The sequence below is a fragment of the Lagopus leucura genome, unplaced genomic scaffold (assembly GCF_019238085.1).
Source record: "Lagopus leucura isolate 7727_CA_CO unplaced genomic scaffold, USGS_WTPT01 Super-Scaffold_73, whole genome shotgun sequence".
Classification (NCBI taxonomy): domain Eukaryota; kingdom Metazoa; phylum Chordata; class Aves; order Galliformes; family Phasianidae; genus Lagopus; species Lagopus leucura.
The window spans coordinates 61519219-61541480 of NW_024962252.1; positions in this window are offsets into that span (position 1 = coordinate 61519219).

Consider the following 22262-nt stretch of genomic DNA (forward strand, 5'->3'; position numbering starts at 1 on the left):
CACTTCATTCAAGCATCAGAGAACTTCCTCAGCAGGAGGTAAAGCAGCCAAGTCCTTGACTGCTGGCTATATAAGAACCCCTTAAATCCTTTTTCCTGACTCTGCTTAATTGTTTTGGAGTTCTTTGCATTTGCCTTTGTTGCTATGTAATTTATAGTTAATGTGGCTTCCAAGTTAGTCTCTTCGCCCAGCACCAAGGAAATGAAGCAGTTTGCTGAGAAGAGTTCCAGGGATGCTCCCACTTCATGAGCAGCCCATTATGGTTTTCAGTGAATCTGGGTCTGTCAAAGAGAGTTTGGAATCTAAAGAGATTTTTTAGATGATAGCTGATTTTTCAGAATGTTGTTAGACAGCTGTCTTGAATTTAGCCCACAGAGAGTGTGACTAAAAATCACTGCCATTTGAGGGCTTCTCAGTGGCCTCAGTGAGGTTGTAGGATCTTACCCTGCTGCCAGTAAATAGATACTCATGTTTTTAAAGCTGCTGCTGTCATTTCCACTCTTTGTTGATGAATTCAGCAGCAAGGCCAATGCTGAGTAGATGTGGGGACCAAACTGACTCCAGTGGGTCATGGTAGATGGATGCTGGTAAAGTGCCAGGGTCCTTCTTGTGCATTTTTTATGCTCGAGCTTTATACTGGATAAATGGAGGACAGCTGACTTCATCTCCCATGAGACTTCATTTCTTTGAGATGTTCCTGACTGAAGGTTGAAATACCAGATTTGATGAGAGCAATTACCAAGTATGCACACACATGTATATGTAGAGAGCTGACCATCCAGTATTCTGCTATATAATTATTACCTTTCAGCAGACGAAAAATGGCTTATGAAATTGAAGCTGGTACCCGTGATTGTGTAGTAATATCTTTGTCACTGATTTTCTATGCTATTTTGAGCCCCTTGTGTCCTTTTCTTTTTGCCTTTTTCCATCAACAAAATGGGAATAGACCTGCTTAGCAACTGCTAAATGCTTCAGAAGATAAAAGCAAAAGATATCAGGACTAATTTTTTTTCACTTTTTAAGAGATAACATAGAAGGATTTCAGAAGTTAGCATCTTTATTGCTTCTCCAAAAGCCATCAGGCTCACAATGAATTTTGGCTGAAGCAGATTTGTGATGAAAAGCTTGAACCATTGTGGTGTCTTAAGTATAGCTAGGCTCCTTTTTCTATAATAATATTGTTAAACTAGTGCATTTGGAATCACTGCTCTTATGCTACTCATATGCTGATAGGGAGCTGTTAGGTTAACAAGAAGGTAGGATGTTCATTTTCAGTTTAGTTCAGACTCTTTTTTTTACCAAGGTCTCCATGAGACTCTATGATTCTACTTAATCTAGCCCCACCTCTTCCTCTAGTAATTCAGGAAGGAGGTGGTATCTGCTGGACAGTAAATACCAATACTTCCAAAGGAGATGAAGTTATCATTCCTGGAGGTCTTCCTCCAGAAGAGGATAAATGTGGTACTGAATGACATGGCCTAGAGTGATCACAGGCATAGGTTGATGATTGGACTAGATGATCTTATTGGTCATTCCAACCATAATGATTTTATTATTCTATGTTTAGTGTGCAGTATAGAGATGGAGGCACTGTGTTCCTTTCTCCATCCAGGACCTGTTTTCCTCTCCCTGGCTTGTTCACATATTTCTCATATTCAACATTTTATGTTTGCAAATATACGTAAGAAAAGATAATGTCCTGAAAAGTCCAAACATCCAAAATATCTTCCTGTTTTCCACTGTCCCTCACAGTCCTAGGTCTTTTTCTTTTAATGCTGTATGAAGTGAAAGAAGATTTGCATTTCACACTACGTTGTCATAGATTTTTAGAGGTAAGGGCTGTCCCTTCTTGTGTAGGCAACAAAGCAGAGAAATACCAGCAATGAGAAGGAGCTATGCTTTGAATGCCAAACCTGGTGCAAACCTGTAGTGAATGGGTGCAAGAGCAGGCCTGCAAGGAAAGGGGGCATGTGGTCAGATCTGCAAATCTCTCCCTGTCTGGAGAAGGATCCTATCTAAAGAAACCTGTCAAGAGATGAACTGGAACAGAAAGCAGGAAGCCCTCCTGCCTGCTGAGCAGGTACAGTGCTTAGACTGACCCATACATTCTTCTTCAGTTTAATTCTTAATTAAGATATAACAGGCATTGAAGGATATTAGAAAAATATATAGATTTTGGGGTGTTTGTCAAGGTGCACAGCCGTCTATCTAGTCCTGTCCCTTCAATTACAAACAATCATGCCTTGCACTGCGTAAGCAATATGTGTGCCTTCCAGGACACTTATTTGAAAAGATTTCCACTTGGTGCTCAAGCACGATGGTGTTGAGGCAGTGCTAGAACTTTCGATTTGTAGACCTACTTGTGCTATTTTTGCCTACTCCTAATGGGAGTGAGAGCACTTCAACTTGAATATCTCTCTACAATTACCATAGCTCTGTCAATGCTGCGACTTGATAAATTGTTGTACTTTGTCATCATACCATAATGAGTGGTAAAACTATGTGAAATACTTCCATGACACCTTTTGAGAAATTTATGGCTTGATTGTGTTTTGCCTAGCAAAAATAGATGGCTATAACAGGGGGCTTCAAGGAAGAGTTTTATGCAGGAAGATGAGAGAGGCAAAATTCCTCATCAGCATGTCATTAGAAGTGAAAAAAGCCAAGAATGTAAATTCAGTTATAAAAATGCTGTGTGCACAATAGACCTGGATTTTGTGTGTCTCTTGTAGTCAGAACACCTATAAAAGATTTTAAATCCAATGAATTATAGGAGAAGATTAAAACCTCAGTTGTTATTGGTCTGTTTCCATGGGAAAGAACTTGAGAACTGTAGATGGGATAATAGGATGCTTTCTCACTCTTGAAAGCAAAGAGCGATCTATAAAATATAATATGCTGTTATAAGCCAGTTGATGTTTGGCTTGTTCAAGTTGGTAGCACAGCCAATGAAATTACAGACTCTGACATTGTAAGCACTTAGCTTACACTGAGACATCCAGCTCACTGATTAGACCACTCCACACTACATTTTGTTAATTATCTTTCATTTCTCTCCCTCGATGTTGCAAGCAGACAGCTGAGGAATTAAAGGAATGAGGAGAGTGCACAGTTTTGTGACCTATTATTGTTAGTTGCATAACCCTTCCTGAAATGTTATTTCCTTCCTTTATATATGAAACCATTCACTAAAAAGAATTACAAAGTGAAACATTAAAGGGTTAGAGCTGATCCATTCAGACTCCAGCTTTCATTTTTAAGATCTTTTATAAAACCTGATGTAGCTGATAATAATCTTATGGACCATCTCAGTGCCACAATGGTAAAATCTCTAGTAACTGGGTTTTATGGCTTGCTGACACCAACAGGATAATTTCCTGAAGTCCCCATGTGCCGTATTTCCAGATATGAAGCACCTGTGCACCTAATATTAGCATCTTGTGACTGGAGCTGCAGACAGAGAAGAGCAGTGAGGTTTGAATAGAGGACTTGTACTGTATTTGTGAAGGAAAACTGGGAGGATGACGAGGAGAAGAAATGCTGGATGGAGAGAACACACCAAGCACGTGCATGGTGCCCCTGGTCTCAGTCTCTGGAGGTCAGAATTTTACCAATCCTATCTCCCCCTTGAGAGGATCTTATATGCCCAGACATGCTCCCACACAACAGCTGACACTTTTGGTGGGTCAAGGGTCTAAAAGCTGGGGTCTTGATTTGTATTCCTGTGTTGAGAATCTCTGCTGGGCAAGTGCTTTGTATCTAGAGGCTGTGTCTACAAGAAACGCTTGGGAAAGAAGTCCCTATCTTGTGCACTGTGTACTGCAGTCCAAGACCCTAGTCCAAGAAGGTAGCAGCCCCTGGCCTGTCTTGTTCACAGTCAAGCTGAATAGGCAGCCACTTTGAAGAAGCAGCAGCTAGTACAGGCACCGATATACTCTGTTATTTTGCCATGGATAACAGCTTTCATGTAAACAAAGATCAAGCCATACAAAAGTAATAGGAAATAGAAGTGAGAAAGGAAAAGGATTTCTGCTGTAGTTATTGGAAATGGCAAAGCACATCTTTTTTTGCAGGATGGAGATGTCAAAGAAAAGCTCTGTGACCTGGGAACTAAATCAAATGTCACTGGGCTTCTACATGCAGTGAGGCGAGCCAGTGAAAACTGGGTTTTTGCTGAAAATGTCTCTTCATGTAATTGAATACATTTTCTCCAACCTCTTTTCATGGCAAATCAGCATTGGCGTAGAAACCAGCAAGCACATTAATAAATCAAAAAAAGCTTACCAGATTGTGTCTGTAAATATAAATTTACCTTGACTGATAGGATTAGATTAGTGATGAGTAAATACTGTAAAACATGAAGTACTGAATTAGATTATTTTTAAATGGCTCTCTTCATATGCTTATTCAAAAAATGACACCCCCTGTACTCTCCTTGTGCTAGAAAAGGTAAGGGGTCAAGCCTGTGGTGTAAACTGCATTGCTTTGTTGATTTTGTTGGCGTTAGGTGGCATGACTAGCAGAGTTAATATATTCATAATACGACAAATAATATCAAATGCAAAGCTTCAAAATGCTTTGCAGTGAAATATGAGTTGTTGTATAAGTTGAATTCCTGTAGCTATAATATCAGGAAATATCAGCAGACCAAAAAAATCTCCCCAGAAGTGTTTTTAAAAAACCACACTTTGTTGTGGAAACCAGTTTCTAGTTCTAGGTAGATGCCAAACTGGAGCTGTCAGCTTGCCTGTGAGCACTGAGTTTGCAGTGATGTGTTTAGATGGTGGCATTGCTTTAACATATACCTTCTGAGGCATTCTTTTGGTGCTGTTAATGGGAAAGGAATTACTTGAATTTGGACCCAATTCAATCTTGCCTTGAACTGTACTTAATTTAGTCCCATCTTCGGGTATTCCTCACAACTTAATGCAGGAGAGAAATAAAACTGTGAACAGATAACGCTCCTGCAGTCCTGACCAGCACTGAGCAGCAGCAGTGGTGATGGAGGAACATTGTGCCTGGCCAGGCCTCCAGGTTGAGGGAATGCATCCCTGCTGCGAATGGCAGGAAATACTGGTGATGTTTTGTATGGTTGTTGAAAGCTGTTTTCAAAAGAGCAGGGAATTCGTCTGTTGTATTTTCCAGACTTGCTTGAATGTGGGCCCAGAGCAAGGCCTGATATATCAGGAGAGCCTTGTTACCTTGTGGAGAGTGCCAAGAAAGCAAATTCCTGTGAAGGAATATAGTGAGAAAATTAAGCAAGCAGAAGAATAATTTCCAAGTAGCTGTGAAAGTTTAGCAAAGAAGGAAAAACAAATGGCAGTGTGTGCACAGACAGATACTGCCAAAAGCATCTGCCTGCCTGAACTGATACACAGCGTTGTGCCCCAACACATAGCACTGTGTGTTCCTTAATTAGAAGCATGTTTTTATTAACCCCACCTCAAAAGAGAATGTGTGGGTTTAAATTACAATGTGGGAATAGGTTCATGAACTCAGGCAGGTCTTACGAAGAGGCCACGGGGTTAACAAAACTCCATGGGGCTCAACCATCTCTTGTACAAACACTGGCTAATTGACAGTGGCATTTTTCTCCCACTTCTTATCCCACTTGCAGAACAAGACTGTCGGGGCTTGGAGCAAGATGCCTCCCTCTGTCAGTTCAGCTGTTCTGGTCGTATATCACCACATCCACCAAGCAACGTCAGGGCCTGGTAGGGCTTGAGAGGTAGTATCATAGAGAAAGAGACTAAGCAGAAACAGAGATCATGAAAATCTCTCTCCTTTAGGGCTGTTAGAATATGCTTTTGGTAGGCAAAAGTCATCCTAGTCCACCATCAACTAGAGAGGGGCACTTTTGCAAAGGAGTAGGGTATGGATGCTCTTCTGGCATCGCTTGAATCTGAAACAGCCAGCCCCAACCCTTTTTCTCTATATAGATTGCCCACTAGCCCTCCTGAGAGACCTGAAGAGCTTCACTGCCTCCTTACAGCATGCTCCCTGGTTTTTATCTCTGTGCTCACTATCAGTAAAAAAAGACAGGAGGTAAGCCCACATGCTCATTTAGAAACATTTGGGCATTTGGTCTCCAAGATAACACCAGACCTCATTAAGCTCACACTCAGAGCAAATGTTTTCCTTCAGCCCACTTGTCAGTTTTAGGGTGATGGAAGTGCATCTTTCACGTTTCTGGGTAATCCCAGGGAGATAACGTGCTGGAGCAGGGGTGGCAGGGGATTTGCAACCGTACGTGACCAAGCTTGGTACTCTTTGAAGAGTGAGCTGGTTTTCTGCAGTGTTTAAAAACAAGAAACACGTCCCTGCAACCAGCAACAGCCTCTGACACTGTCAGAATTCAGGCCAGATGGCTTTTGCATTTCTATAGCCACACATTCGCAAACTCTGTGTTTCTAGTTGTCCTTAACATGACTCCAGTGAAGCTAGAAAGTATAATGTGCACTTGGTCCGCTTGGCTAAGTATTCAACAAACTTTCTCTTCATGATGGCTGTTCAGATCCAGATGACCCTTTCCAGGCAATGTATTCACAAATTTCACTCAACGCTATCTCCTGCGTTGGAAATACAGATTTTGTCCCATTATATAAAGGCAAGCTTCTAAGAGTCTAGTAACTTTAGACAAACACAAATGCCATTTGGCCTTTACTGATTCATTGATTTGAGTAAAAAGTATCATTCAAAAAAAACGAGAGCTTTCTTCTCTTGGGATTTTCCTTTTCTTTCTCCAAAAGTCTTCTTAAAGACCCTTGAAATGAAATGCAGAATAATGTCCTCGCAGAAGACGCCATGGGGTTGAAATGCTATAATGCAGCTTATTCAGAATGGTGTAAACTGCCCAGAGGGCACATATGTCAAATAAAGTCTGACCTACAGAATTTCCCCCAAAATTACATTTGAAAAATTAGACCTCCTGAAAGTACTCTGTCCGAGTCATACACAGTAAGTCCAAATATGCTGCTTGCTCTTGGCTTTAAAAAAATGGCAAGTCAATGAATTCCTGATCCTCAGCCTGTATTTTCCTTTTTTTCCTTTTTTTCCTCCTGTGTGCCTAATTGGGGTCAAAAGCAGCACAATAAATATTTCTAAATCAGGATTTCTTGCCTGTAAAAGATCTGTAGGCTGTTATACGCTTCATTTAAGGAACATGTAGACAAGCTTGTAATTTTTCTTCTTATTCTTCTATTCATACCTCATTCAGGAAACACATATCCAAACTAAATGAATTTGCTATTACTTAGTCCCTCTGGTTTAGCAAGATAGCAGTGCACCTGTCTAGTATTAGCATTAATCAAAATCAATTGTCTCATGAGCTTAAGCACCCTGCTAATCTGTGCATCAATAGTTACTTGCAGTGACTGTGCTGTTCTTCTCAGAAAATCATTCTGGCTACAAACTGCAGAACAAATCATTTGAAGTCTGGTTATTCCTAGTTATTATTATGTGTGATAGTCAAAAACTTTCATCACAAAAAGGTGTAATCAGGGGAAAATGATGACATTTTATACTTAGTTTCAATAACTGGTGTAGGTATTAGAGAAGAGTTTCTCTTAGAAAACTGTGGATCAACTAGCCACAGCATTGTAGTAAATAGGTAAAAAGAAAAAGGTAGAGATTTTTTTTCAGTGCAAATTCTGGGAAATCGTGGGAACAAATAAGCAAAGCCAAGTGGAGCAGACAGCTTAAATGTTCAAGTTTGTCGTTTCCTTAAACTACGACTTCAAAACCCAAAACCTAAAGAATGTGCAGCTTCAGCAGAGGGAAAAATCTATTAGAAAAGAAGTCTGAACTGATGACTTCTTAAAAGAGAGCATTAGGAATTGTATCCAATAGGATACAATAGGATAGTGCTCCTACAGAACCGGTCTGCTGTGATCTAAAATTTCCATGAATTATATTCTTTCAAAATTCATTGGTACAAACCAGAGTAAGTCTCCATAAACATTCAGCAAGCATCGCTGAATGTCACTGGGTGCTCTTTTTTCCATATGGAGGAATTCAGTGACCAATGTTTGCTTCATGCATACTTCCACGTCAAATGCCATTGTGTCAGACTGCCTCTCTGCTGCATCTGTCACACAGCAACAAAATGTAACAGAATATTGGTGGGAAGGTTCAGCCTCTACTGCGATACCACCAACACCTGCCTCTGACTCTGTGGGCCAACATAATAAAACAGGAGGCAGTACTTTCAGAGCTTCCCTTGTATAATGGAGAATCTGGACATTGCTCAGAGGGAAGTAGATGCCTTTCAGGTAAGGTGAACAAAAGGTACTGAAATTCACTTGCATAAAACACTGGTAATAATAACAAGGATTTTTTGCTGACGCAGGTTCATTAGTTGGAAATGACAACAGGAAGAACTGACATAATGAAGAATTAAAAAGTAAAACTTCATCTTAGGTGCCTTCAAGTAAGGTATTTCCAATAGAGTAAAGAAAATATGGTCTCCTACAGAGATGCTGATCTTTCATCTCTATAAGATGCGGAAAAAGCCCTGTGTGGAAAAACTGCAGTATCTGGAAAGCAGGCTTGAGAGCCAAGCAGAAGCATATTCAGAAAAGCATTACTGGGATGAGCAGGAAATGAAAGCCCTATTTCAAAAAAAAAAAAAAAGAAAGAGAGAACTAGAAGAACTTTGCTTGTTTGCTTTACTAAATTAAGCCTAGGAGTAATATGGTTGCTTTCCATAGCAAGTAAACAGAAGGGAAAAGAGCTGGGAGATGAACAATATTGGCACAAGAACAAATATGTATAAATTATCCATGAATAAATTTGGGGGAAAAAATCGGAAGACTTCTATTCATCAGAAGAGTGATGTTCTGCATCTATCTTATGGCAGGAATAATTAGAATAATGAATCTCAGCTGCTTTAAATGCTATGAATGGGATTATATTGCTGGTAGCCCTGTCATTCTGTAGCTGGATGTTCAAACTTCTGCTCACGTAGCAAAAATGCTCGTGGGGTATTTTGAAAGCTTAATTGTAGATAAGGAACCAAATATGAAGAAGTACAAAGGTGAAAATTAAACTCAAGCCTGTTTACTTGTGTTGGGTATTATTCCCCTGCAAAGAAAATTACTGACTCACTCAGGTGCATTCATTTCTTGTTCCATTTTGTTCACAGTGAGCGATCTTTGCTTTAGATACAGGGGATGTAGCAAGCTGACAGTCCTGCTCCATCGCAACTGCTCTTTGGAAAGAGGCAGGCAGTATAAACCATGTTGCATGCTCTGCAGTCGCAAACCTCAAGCAAAGCTATTGGCTTTAGACCATGAATGATCAAAGCCATTTGTAATAAGTCATTACATGCTATTTACCTCCAGACACTGGCAATGTCTGCAGGAGAAGTTATCTGTGCTGTTGCCCAATCATTTATGTCTATTGTTCCAGGGCAAATTGGCTCCACTGGATGATTTTACCTGGGCACTTTCTGCTGACTCTCCCAGACGTTCACTGTCTCAAGGGCTGCAGCCCTGGAAGCATCAGGATCGCCATGAAAAAGCCAACCTGAGAAAGGGTGGGGGGAGGGAGTGTGCAGGAGCTCCACGAGAAGTGGACCCATTATTGGCAACATGGGGAGAGTCATCTGTCTGTGGAGAGAGCTGTGCTGGGGGATGAACATTTCTCCCTGGTAGAAATCAGCATGAAAATCTGATACTTCTTTTCTTCACCAGTAATTTTTTTTCTTTTAATGAAATGAAACCAAATTATTTGTTCTTTAATAGTCGCTGAACAGGAGAGAAAAAGACAAATTGATCCAAATTAAAGGTTTTATCTAAGAGATCCCTTGGTATTTTCTACATTGAAGGAGCCTTCCAGTACTCAAAGGAAATTATAAACTGGAGGGAAATAAACTTTTTACACAGATAGCTAGGGATAAGAGAAGGGAGAGCAGTTTTAAACTAAAAGGGGAGATTTAGAGGTAGATGTTAGGGCAGATTTTTCACTCAGAGTGTGGTGAGGCACTAGCAATCTGCCCAAAGGCTGCAGATGCCTCATCCCTGGCGGTGTTCAGGGCCAGGTTGGATGGGACCCTGGGCAACCTGAGCTGGTGGGTGTTTAGTGGTTGGCAACCCTGCCCGCAGCAGAGGTGTTGGAACTAGAAGATCTTTGAAGACCCTCCCAACTGAAGCCATTCTACAAATAGGGAAAATAAAGCACAGCTTTCTGATGGGAATTCCATGTGAAAAAGCAAGTGGAGCAACAAGACAAGATTAGGCAGAAAGAGCATCTGAACCTAATTCTCCCATTTGTAGTCTTGGGAACAAATCTCCTGTGTCCCACCTGAGCACTCTGAGCTCCGGGCACAGATACAGGATTATGTTTCCCATTTTTGAACAGTTATACTCTGCAGAGCTGTTCAGTAAAATAAGAAAAGGAAAAACTTGAGTGATTTGCTGGCCTGATGGCTCCAGCTGGGGGAACAGCTGGGCTCTGATCCTTGCTCCAATTAGTACTTCTCTACATACAAAAATAAAATATTTTTACCAGGAGACATTGAAAATACCTTTTTTATTAGGGCCCTGTATAGTCCAGTTGCAAGGGTACTTTCCTGAAACACAGGGATTGGGAAGACCACATTCATTTTCTGTTTCCCTCTAGGAAGAAAATAGGCTGTGGTCTCCTCTTCCCTTGCTGAGTCTGCTGACATCCACACTGCCAGAGGAAAGCCACTCTAGCTCTGGCAGTTCGGTAAATCCTCCCTAGGGCCTGGCTATAAAATCGAAGCATTTCTTCCTGAAGCACCAAAGTAAGCCGGTATGCATCTCTGCCTCTTCTCCATTCTGATCCAAATTATTAGAATGCAAATTGAATTCACAGCTATCTTCAACCTCTCCTCTTGCTGATTTGAGGTATTTTATTTGAGTCAGAGAATATACTTATCATGGGCATTTTGCCTGACTCTAGCTCAGGGCTGCAGGAAAAAGGGATCCCATTCCACTCATGCCTGCCCTTGTTGCACTCTGGGGCACCCCTTCTCCTCTGCTTTGCCTCACGCAGGCTGCGTTTGCTTGCACAGAGCCTTTTGTTAGCTATTTGGCTGTGGATCTGGAGCTGATGTTCTTTTCTTTCCATCTCAAAAGCATTTATGCAAAGACAGCACTTTGCTGACAAATTAACAGGGAAAAATAGCGTTTTTTGTCGTGGTGCTCTATAAATACAACACAACAGTATACGGTGTCTGCTCAGATCAAATGTTTGCAATGAAAGGATGTATGTGAATCTATTTAAAGGGGATTAAGATTTTAGCTGGCTAGATTCTGGGTCATTGGTTTAACATCTATATAATTCTGTACTGTAGTATCTGCCTGCTGGACAGATTGCTTTAGCATCTATCTTACGGCATACTGCGCTAATTATGTTTTCCCTCCTCTAAGAGGCATTTTCGTATCTGTGCATGCAAAGTGCTGTCCACGTGGCTGCACTGATGATGGCACTTTGTTAGCTGTCTGCTTTTCTCCTCTCCTGTGCCTCACAGCCGCTGTGTGACAGCCACGTGTCTGTGGGCTCTTCTCTGTGAAGTCCTCATGGGCACATCCCTCTAATGAGCCAAGCTTCCTCTTGCCACGCCAAACTGTCAGGGGATGCAGTCACAGCCAGCAGCAGCGGCACTGTAGGCTGTTGTTAAATCAGAATGAGCACAAATAGACCTAGAACCAATCTGATAATTTTATTTTTGTTTTAAGGGCCAGCAGGAAAGCTTAGTTGGAAAAAAATGGTGTAGAGAAGGAGATTGTTTTTGTTTTTTTTTTGTCAGAATATTTCAGTCAACCAGATTTTTTTTTACCTGGAATTATTTATTTTTCATCTTTGGATTGTTTATCTTCCTGCTTTCTCTTCTCTATTGTGGGCTGATTTATAGGAGGAAAATAGAGAAGAAGCCAAGAAGCTCAGCACAGAGAGCATTAGACTGAAACCATTCAGTCGATGGAGGCTGCCCTCTTTTCTGGAGATGTGGGGTCAAATCTGCATTTGTCAGATGCAAAATGGATTTCCTGCTCTCCACTTCACACACTGACTCACAAAAGCCTCATTTTCCAACAAATTTACTTCTATCTGGAGCCATCCCAGCTCTTCCTTTGCTGCTTCTGCCCCTGATGAGATTTGCCCAGTGGAAAAGCATAGCCTGTTGTCCTCAAGGCACAGTGGCAGCAGACCTGTAACGACAGTAGTGTGATAAATAGAGAATAATGTGTCCTGCTAGACAGAGTAATGAGATTACATCCAAGCTGCCATATCATATCAATTAAACCCTTGGCCCTTTTAGTCCAGCAAATCCATGCTGCCGCAGCAATTGGCACTCTGGGGAAAAGGAGGAGAACGGGACTGACACATCCTGCTTAAAATAACCCTGGCTTTCCCAGTGCTGCCTTCTCAGGCAGCAAGGCAAGGCTCCCAGGTGCACCATGGCTCTGAAAACTGCCAGCCGTGGGGTTCTTACCCCCCACATGAGAAAGGTGGGGTAGGGTACACCCAGCCAGCTGCCTTGCAGATTGCAGAGTTGCAGGAGCCATGTGTGCCTGTGAATTGGGAGGCACTGTCTTCTGCCTGGGCCACCTGGCTCTGCTGATGGTAGTGTTCATTTGTCCCAGGTGACAGCCAGCAACATCCTGAGCACTCTCTCTGACAACTGAAGTGCACACATCATGGGCTTGCCTCGCCCACTCTCCTCTGTGATACAGCTCTTTCCTGTGGAAGACGTGGCATCTCCCTTGGGCAAACCTGGCATTTGAAGAGGCAGCAGGCAGAGCAAAGTACTCAGCAGAAAATATCTCAATCCTTCAGTCAGCTGCAACACTATATGAGGCCATCATATACTCAGAAGTGTATTCTCATATCATCTGTGTGTTCTCAACATCTGTTGGTTTAATTAGATGTATTTTGGCTATTCGTTCTGGTTTCCAGACTGTTGTCATGAACTAACCATATACATTCTCTGAGAAAGGGCTTAAATACAGCCAACTGATTTTTTTTAAATTTATTTTAATCTGGGCAATAAAACCTTCTGAGAGATCAGGAATGATTGCTTTCCAACTGATCTGTGTTGGATAAGCATGGCTGAACTACATTGTCTGTTCCCCAGGTATTACCCTAGGAACAGGATGGGACGTAAATCCTTCCTGCTCTTTCCACAACTGCTTTCAGCTCATCTCTTGCCTAGAAAGGTTGAACAGATTGTTCCAAAAGCATAAAAGACAAGAAATGGCTGGTTGCCTATCCATTTCAGTTTTACTCCTGAATTTACTGTTATGTAAGAAGATACAATCTCCATGTGATTTTTTTCTTTGGGATTCAAGGGCTCTTTGTGCCTCTTTCCCATATGAGATCACTGGTGTCTCTAGGATAAGATGCTGCACCAAACCTCTCAATCTCATCAAATGAGACATACCTGTTGTCAGATTCCCAGCAGCTGGAGGGCCAGGGAAGAAGAGGGCAATAGAAAAAAATTGTTGTACAACAGAGCTAGTCAAAATTTCCAGGAAACGTGGTGGAGTGTCTATGAACACTTTGAATGAGACCACTGCCTACATCATGCTCAGGCTTCCTGCACTGTGGTGTTCCATTCATTCCCTGTGCTCTGTCCATAATGTGGGCACCTGGGACTGGCTTCTTTGCTGTGACCACCAGTGCTCTGATTAACAAGGTCCCCTTCTGGCCTGCTTTTTAGGGCAGAAGAGGATATGGAGCAGTGGGAGATAGAAGAGCAGAAAGCAGAGGAGAGTGAGGAGTGTGCAGAGAATTAAGCAGCCAAGAAAGGGTTGATGTGTAAACTATTTGGAAGTGACCTGCAGCAAAGGGCAAGAGAAAAAAGATAAAGGGAATCAGAGAGAATTCCAAGAGGAGACTGAAGATGAAAAGATTAAGTCTTCTGAAGGCAGACAAACATTCTCATCATGTACAGCACCATTTCTCAGGTGGGGTAGCTGGTACCAGGCACAAAGCTCTCATTCCTGCTGCAGGGTGTAAGGTGGCAGGGGTTACAGCTACATAGCAAAGGTGCAGGGATGTCATTGGTTTCTAAGCCAAGGTTTTTGCTAACTCAAAAGCATTATTTTCTGGGTGTTTTTTTTGTGTGTGTGGTGTTTTGTTTTGTTTTGTTTTGTTTTGTTTTGTTTTTTAACAGTTCTTACAGGCTTTTAAATGCAAACTACCAGTTACAGTAAAAAAAATAAAAAATCCAATGAGTTATCTTTTTCTTAGTGAAGGATTTTGCATTGGAGACAAGAAAAATAGGCATGATTGCTGCCTGAAGGATGGCAGTTTCAGAGTGGGGCCAGCAATTAGCCACCTTTCCTTTACATGCCTGCTTGGCATAAGCAATAGTTACAGCATGATATGAACAAACACATGTACTTCTTCGGGTGCAGCTCATTGCTTTCTTAAGTATGTAACAGTGAAGTATTGAGGACCTACCACTGTGCTTCAGGGGAGCCTGGGAGTAGGAATTTGGGAAGCCCCCAGGTGCTTCTCACTTGATCCAGGTTTTCTGTCCCTCCAAAGGACACCTTGGAACATCCTATCTTTTGTTAATGTACTTCTGAGAAGTGGTTCTAGTGTGGAGAAAATGTCTTTGTCTTTTAGAGCACATTTAATACACTGTGAAAAAATAATGTTTTAGGCTAGAAGTAATGCCACAGATGGTCTGTGTTCTGCAGAGAGGTAGATCTGATGAATGATGGTCATCAGATTTGAGCTCCTGGGCTGCCTGGGCTGGTGTGGCATAAAGGAGAGGAGCTGCAGGAAAGGAGCTAGAGAATGTTATTCTTCCCCTTCTGCAATCAGAAGGGATCTGTAATATTTCAGCACTCAGTAAGAGTGGAAATGAAGGGCTGAGTCACACTCATGCATAGGACATTCATTGAAAATGCCTTTATGAAACTTGCAACAGCCTCTGATGAACCTTTAAAAGGATTTTGCTGTGTAGTTTCAAAAGAGATGATCTGTGAGGTAACTAAGAAAACCAGTGAGATTGGTAAGAAGTAACAAAATCATCTTAAAAGCCACATTAAAAAAAAAAAATTGTTTAGAGGTGGGGAGGAAAAAGACCTTCAGGTGTTTCACCATTGCACACCAATTCAGAAATGCCAATGAAATTCTGGAAATACCAACAGCTTGGGGGAGTGAAGCATGGCTTTTTACTCCTGTACAGAGTCAAACTTTCTTAATGGTATTGCCAAAACACCCATGGTAGGATTAGAGAGCTAGCTTTTAGGACCCTCTGAAGGCAGAGGCTCATTCTGATGTCCTTCTACAGCTGTGCCAGTCTAAGCTGGCTCTGCCTTTCCTGCTGTTGTAAAAAATCCAGCATTTCTTTTGCTTCATCTTTTTGACAGATCTGTGCATTAGTCTGAGAGTTCTCCTGCCATTGCAGGGAGCCAGAGCTGGAGGCCCTGGCGGCATGCAGCTGGCAACAGAGCCAATGCACATAAGGAAGGAAGCCTGCAGAACCTCCTGACAGCCCTGCTTTGCTCAGGGGGAGGTTTTCTCCCTGTGGAGTCTGAGTCGGGCAGTGTTTTAAATGATGTATAATAATGGCACTGTGGTCATCGGGGTGAATTCTTGCCTTGCTGCAAAAAAGGAGATGTGAAATCCTTCTACTAAATTTAGGGGGAAATTTCTACATCAGCCGAGCTTCTTGGTGAGCCTGTTCTAAGTGATTGCCCAAGTTGTGAGTAGAATGAGCAGTGACATTACAAAAGCGATGTGACTGCTGTGTACTGTCTGTCCCTACCTGACCTCCATATCTTCATATTCATATTCTCACCTGACCTTCATATCTCTCTGAGAAGCACTAAAATTTGGGGGTTGCATCTGGGCCTTCATTGAAATGCTACACAAATGAAACTGAGCAGAATCCCACCTCCCACCTGGGCCTTTGTGACACTGTCACCTCCTCTCTTTTGGGACACCTCTCACTGCTGTGCCCTGGTTAGTTGTGCAGGCTGGATGCTGTCCAACACCAGGCATGGCTGGAGAGGTGCTTCCTTCCTTGGAGAGCTTCAAAAGCCATGTAGACGTGGTGCCAGGCAATCTTCTCTAGGTGACCCTTCTTATGCCCTACGTGTTGGACCAGATGGCCTCCAAAAGTCCCTTCCCTTCCTTCAGCCCTTCCATGATCCCATTAAGAGCCCTGGACTCCTGCTGCTGGATGCTGAAGAGGCCATGCAGTGTCTGAGGCAGCAGCGAGGCTGGACCAGCACCAGCCCCCGCATTGCCTTACCAGCGGGAGAAGGGCTGCCCAGGGCTGGGAGATGTCCACTGACAGGGCACCACATCCAGTGAGAGCCTCTGCACGGGGGCTAGGAATCAATCCATTGGACACAGTCATATCTCTCATTTCCATTTGCAGGCGTGATTTGACACAGCAGCCAAAATGAGCTGGGTCACACCTGTAAGCATAGGGGCAGTTTACATTAGTATGGGATAACAAACAATGTGACTTTTTTCAATTTGATAGTTCTAGAGTTCCTTTTTTTTTCTTCCAGCAATAAAACATTTCAGTAGCAAACAGTTTACATTAAAATCCTACCTTCTAACACCATGATTTATCTATCTATTTTGTATAATATGTGGATTTATACTATCCTGCTACGCTTGCCTTTTGGAGTAGTTAGGATTTTAGTATCATTAGCCTAATATTTAGTCAGAATGCAAATTTTATTATCGCAGTAAAACTAATTGTGGTGAGGCACTCACCTCATAACTAAAAGAGTGCTGGTGCTTTGAGGCATTACACGTGCTATCACTGAGCTTGAGGAAAGCTATAAACATGGTGGGATGCAGCACAGTGCCTAACAACAGAGTAGGAAAGAAGATGATCTTTGCTGTCAAGTAAGAGATGTTTAGTGACTGGCCTCCCACTGTTAAAGCCTTTCTGTGCATTGGGGAAAGTATGCTATTGAGTCCACACTTTTACTGTGCTTAGAAACCAATTTCAAATCATACTGGATGGAAATGAGGTTTTCACTAGTTTTGTCTCTGTTCCTCACCTCTCCTCTGTGCCTCTGCTACCTGCTCCCATCTTCTTCCCAGCCTTAGAAGCCAGCTTAGCCTTTTGCCTGGCTGATGACAGCTCCATACCATGTAGTGGCTGCCTCTAGGAGGTGAAGGGGCTGCCAAGCTGCCTTTGTGGTGCTTTTCTCCAGATTTTGTTGTGGCTTTGATAGAAGATGGGTGAACCAGTAATTGCCTTTTGGCCTGGAAGTGGAAGGACTCTGAAATTACCCTGAAAGGCCTTGAATCAGTAAATAGCAATTACAGTAGCTCCCTCAGAGGGAAGGGGTGATGTCATGATGATTTTGAACAAATGAAAGCACTTGAAAATGATAAGAGCACAGGCAGTTTTACACTGTCATCTTTTCAAATTTGACTATTTGTATTCCGTGTTTCAGCTCATTAAGGCTGCTTCACAGGCAGCTGTCTGCAGAGCTTTGTATCTTCTTCCTGCTCCTGTGCACCATCCCTTATCAATTCACCTGTGCCTGGCCACTCAGACACAGCTTTGCCCTCCCCACCTCAGGTCACCCTGGCCCGCTACAGACAACTTGCCGAAGTTTCCTATGGGCAGGCACTCTTCATTTTCCTAAACCACCTTCCCATCCACACCAGCATAGCATGGTTGGTCACCTTCTCATATCTGTCTTCAAAAAGGAACATGTCAGCATGGGACTCCTTGGTCATTCATTTCTCCGTTACTGTATTGCTAGCCTTTGACTGCTGCTGCTGAATTTCTTGATTGCTCATAGGCTGTAGGTTGGATGGGATTGCTGTGACCATCTGGTCTGACCTCTAGAATAATTTAAGCTACAGGTCTTTTCTGAATTATTTCCTACTGTCTTTTCTAAAAAAAAAAGAAAAAGAAAAAAAGAAGAAAAAAAAAGATATACATTAAAAAATGCCAGCCCTTAGCTTGTTTGTTCTGATGATGGAGCAGCCACCACAAGCTGCTAATTATTAAAAATACATTCTTTACTTCTAGTCTGAATTTGTCAGCATCAACTTCCAGCTGTTAGATCCAGTTGCATCTTTATCTGAAGAGTCCTCCTTCACATTTCTGTTCCTCAAATAGACTCTATGATTAATTCATCTCTTAAACTTTGTTTTGTTAAAATTAACCATCTGGGTTCCTGAGCTTTCCTGTATTGTTTTCTACTCTCTGATTTTTTCTGAAGTACCCTTAACTGAGTCAGGCCTTTCTTGCACAGACTACATCATGGAAGGGTACCACAATATCACTGTCCAACACTAATTGTCATTCTACATATTGAAATATAATGCTTACCCTTCTTTACCTCTTGAATGGCTTGAAAAAGGTGCTCCCCTCTGCAGGGAATATATGCTGCACTATTTCAGAGTGATTCAGCAACACAAAGAAAGAAAACTTTTTATCTTTGCCTTTGTAAGTTGTAAATCACTTTGAGGATGTGAGATGCATATCAATGCTATATCCTCCTTCCCTGGTTGTTTCCACGCTATTAGCCTAAACCACAGATGATAAGGTTTTTGATGCCTGGTGTGGGTTCTTTCTCCCTAGGCCCAGGATTTAACAGCTGGTAATATTTCAGCAGGTACTTTCCCTTTACACCCAGCTTACAAATCCATTTACAAATACTTGTAATAATTACAAATATTACAAATCTCTCATTATCAGGTTTCCAGTCTTTTTAGTATCTCATAAACCTAGTAAGGTATTATTTTACATTTCCTTTCAGGTCAATGGCAAATACTTGGCATAACATATATAGAAAAACTAAGTTTCATGGAACATCTACAAAACATATTTGTTGAAAATGTACTTGCAGATGATTTCCCAGCTACAATTTTGTTTCCAGATCTCCAAGCCAGCTAGTTCTTAGCCCCTCTAACAACTACTATGATCATTTTGTGTTGTTCTAGTTTATTATTCATAATACAAAGTGGTACCAACCAAACATCTATCAGGAGACGCTTATTTCAACCTTATTCTTTATCAGTCAAATTTGGAATCTGATTGATTTTTAAAGGATAAAATCACCTTATTTTTATTTTGTCAAGCCTTGTAAGTCTGCATAAATTGTATATTTCTTTTTTCTTTCCTTATGAAATGAAATTATCACCTGTGTGCATATTCTGCAAGGGATCAGTTCAGTTGCACAGGGCTGGTATCATGGGATCATCTCATTTATCTTTTTTAGTATTTCCATCTTACTGGCTTTCTGCCAGTACCCTGGAACTTCCCCAGTGTTTCAAGATGCATAGAAAATTAACATTACTGATGCAGAGAGCCGTTCATCAGCTCTTCTGAAGTTGCTGATTTCAAGTTTTCCAGATTGTAGAAGTCTAGAGAGAGTAGCTGCTCATTAACATCGCCTTTGGCTGCTTTTGGAAGAGAAGGATTTCTGTACAGCTTTGAAAATCTATGTGTGCTCTGTCTTTCCCCTAAATACAGAGCAGATTCTTGGACTGATCACTTCTGCTTTTTTTGCATTCCTTCTAGTGGTGGCCAAGGGAAGTGGGAAAGATTACTTAAGATGTCTTCCTGGTTGACAGTGTTGACCTCTTTCTGAAGAGGCCAATCCACAGAACTGGGAGAATTTATGTGGCTAAAAACATGCATGTGTGCCCTTACCTGATATGATCCTGGTAGGAATATACATCATTCCAATGGCTCAGCACCACAAAAGGCTGGTCAGCTTTTCTCTAATATTCTGACCATTCCAGTTTGGATCAAGATACCAACACATGTTTTCATGTACCAATTCATAATTTGTAAGAAGTTACTGTTAGCAAATAAAAAAGATACAGCATGAATAACACTTTTTTTTTCTAAAGAGATTTTTTTAGTTCTTTTTTTCTTGAAAACTACACTGCTGACCTGTCACTGAACCTTCATTCATCTATACTGTATGTTCTGCATGTGCATACTGTAAAATGGTGGCAAGTATTAAATATTCATCTTTTTCTCCAAAGCAAAGCTGTCTGAAAAGGCTGTGCTTAAATCTTTGCTCTGCTAAAAGCTTGCACTCACAATGAAAAGGGAAGCTAAGACAAATATAGCATGTGTCACCACTGTTGCTCTCAAATACTAACTGTTAAATTCATAGAGGGTAAAAAAATACAGCTGTCTTTTAAATTGTTTCAGAATCATTCTGAAGTATTGCACTATATGTTCCCTTCAGCAGCAGTGTAAGTCTGCTTATGGAAGGTTCATATATGAATTGAGTGGCCATCTGAATGAAATTCCACTTAGCAGAGCCAATGAAGGTGCAAAGGGAGTTGCAAAAAATCTTTACTGCAAGAGGGCTTTGCTTTACTGTGTGTTTAAATTAGTAGCATCCACGCTCTCATACCAGTCATAGTAACATATATGGTTAGCAGGAGCTGTGGATAATGGATTTAATGAACCACTGCCTCAAGTGAGAGTGGCTATTTTGTTGCTTAATAGCCATCACACATTAGTTAAACTAGACCCCTGAGCCATGAGGTGTTTCTGCTCTGCAAAGAGTAGTAGGAATCAGCAACATAGAGATACTTCTTAAGAAAAGAGTAAGAAAAAAACCTGATTTTTTCATATGAATGGAGAATTTTTTTTCCAGTTTTTCCAAAATAATATTTATGGTAAGACATGCAACAGAACAGGAAATTTCACCAGCTGAGATAAGGTAGCAAAAAAAGCAGATTGTAATGGAGAGCCTGTACCACCTGTAATGGAGAGCAACCACCTGTTGCTCTAATGACAACTTGAACACTAGAAAGCATGGTGGGAGCATGTGTCTGCACACCTATATCCATTAGCATATTATTTTTTATTATATTTTTATGCTGGAATTGTGCCCAGCTGCAACTAGTCTTAATGCTACAATGCACACAGACACCATTGGAGAGAATCTAACATGAGAGAGAAGAGGAGAGGAGGAGAGGAGAGGTCTTAATACAAAGCTGAGGAGAAGACTCATTTTCCCCACCTCCCCAAGAAGAACCAGCAGTTACACTACTCAGATAATGCTCAGTGCTGAGTGGCAATGAATGAAACAGATCATTATTAGACAGTTGGCTGCAAGAGTCACTTGGGAAAAAAAGCTATCTTGGGATACAAACAGAAAAATTGCACTGAAAAGAATTTTTTTCCTTGTTATTTAAGCAGTGTCCAGCACAGTGAGTCTCCCTGATGTGATTTTGTGTTGTGTGACAATGTAAATGTTTACCACTGATGCTGATCATCATAACTGTAGCCAATGTAATTTACAGCAATTGAAAGCGCACAGCTGCCAGACTATAAAATGGTCTGAGCTTTGGAGTGCTTGTTTATGGTGATGTGATGTGCCTCAGTGGCTTTTTGAAAGGTCTAACTGTAGGAACTTGCTCACTCTGTACTCTGAAGGGGAATGGCCTGAGATCAGAATAAATCTAGAATAAATCTAAATTCAGCAGAAAGGTGTCTTTTAGAGAGCAAGAGCTCGGGCTAGGAGTCCTACTGTTTGCTGAGGCACCCTTTGGAGGCTCTGTTGTGGATCTGTATGTATTTGACTTTTAAAATACTCAATGTAGCAACAGAGAAAATGGAGGCATCCAACTTGCAGACTTGGACGTGGAGCAGGGCACATGACTGGGTAGAGTTCATCTTTGCCAAGGAAGTGAAATTAGTGTGGATGTCCTGGAGCCAGAGTCAGGCAGGAAGGCTTCTGGTGGCACAGTCTTTGGGGTGAGAGCTAGAGGCATAAGATCACTGAGGTATCTAATGATATAGAAATGCTCTCCGAGCATACTGTCTTTCTTCTTCCAGGTAAGCAGTTTCTGTCTGACTTTCCACTGAGAATTTATGAGGGTGTTATTTTCTCATACAGACAATCTCAAGTGCTCAGTCACCAGTTGATGTGCTGATCTCTACTCATGTCTGAAAATGTTGGCCTTTGGGCCTAATGTTTTCAGTAAGACTGAAATATTATTTATTCTGTCATGCAATTGTGAGTATAAGTATCTGCAAACATCCTCAGTATTTGAAAACCTGCACTTTGCAATATTGCAAGATTTGCAAGGTCTGCAAATACCCCAGAGCTTGAAGAGCAGAGGTAGTTATATTATTATTTAAAATGTTGATATACACATGGCTACACAGTCTCCTGCAGTCTGATTCAGATGCCTCAATGCTATGTATACCAGACTTGCTGCAAATTAAATGTGAACAGCTATGAACTTGAGTGGGTTAAGGCATCATGTAGTGCTGCTCTGGAGTTCACTGCTATTTATCATTGCCTCCCACT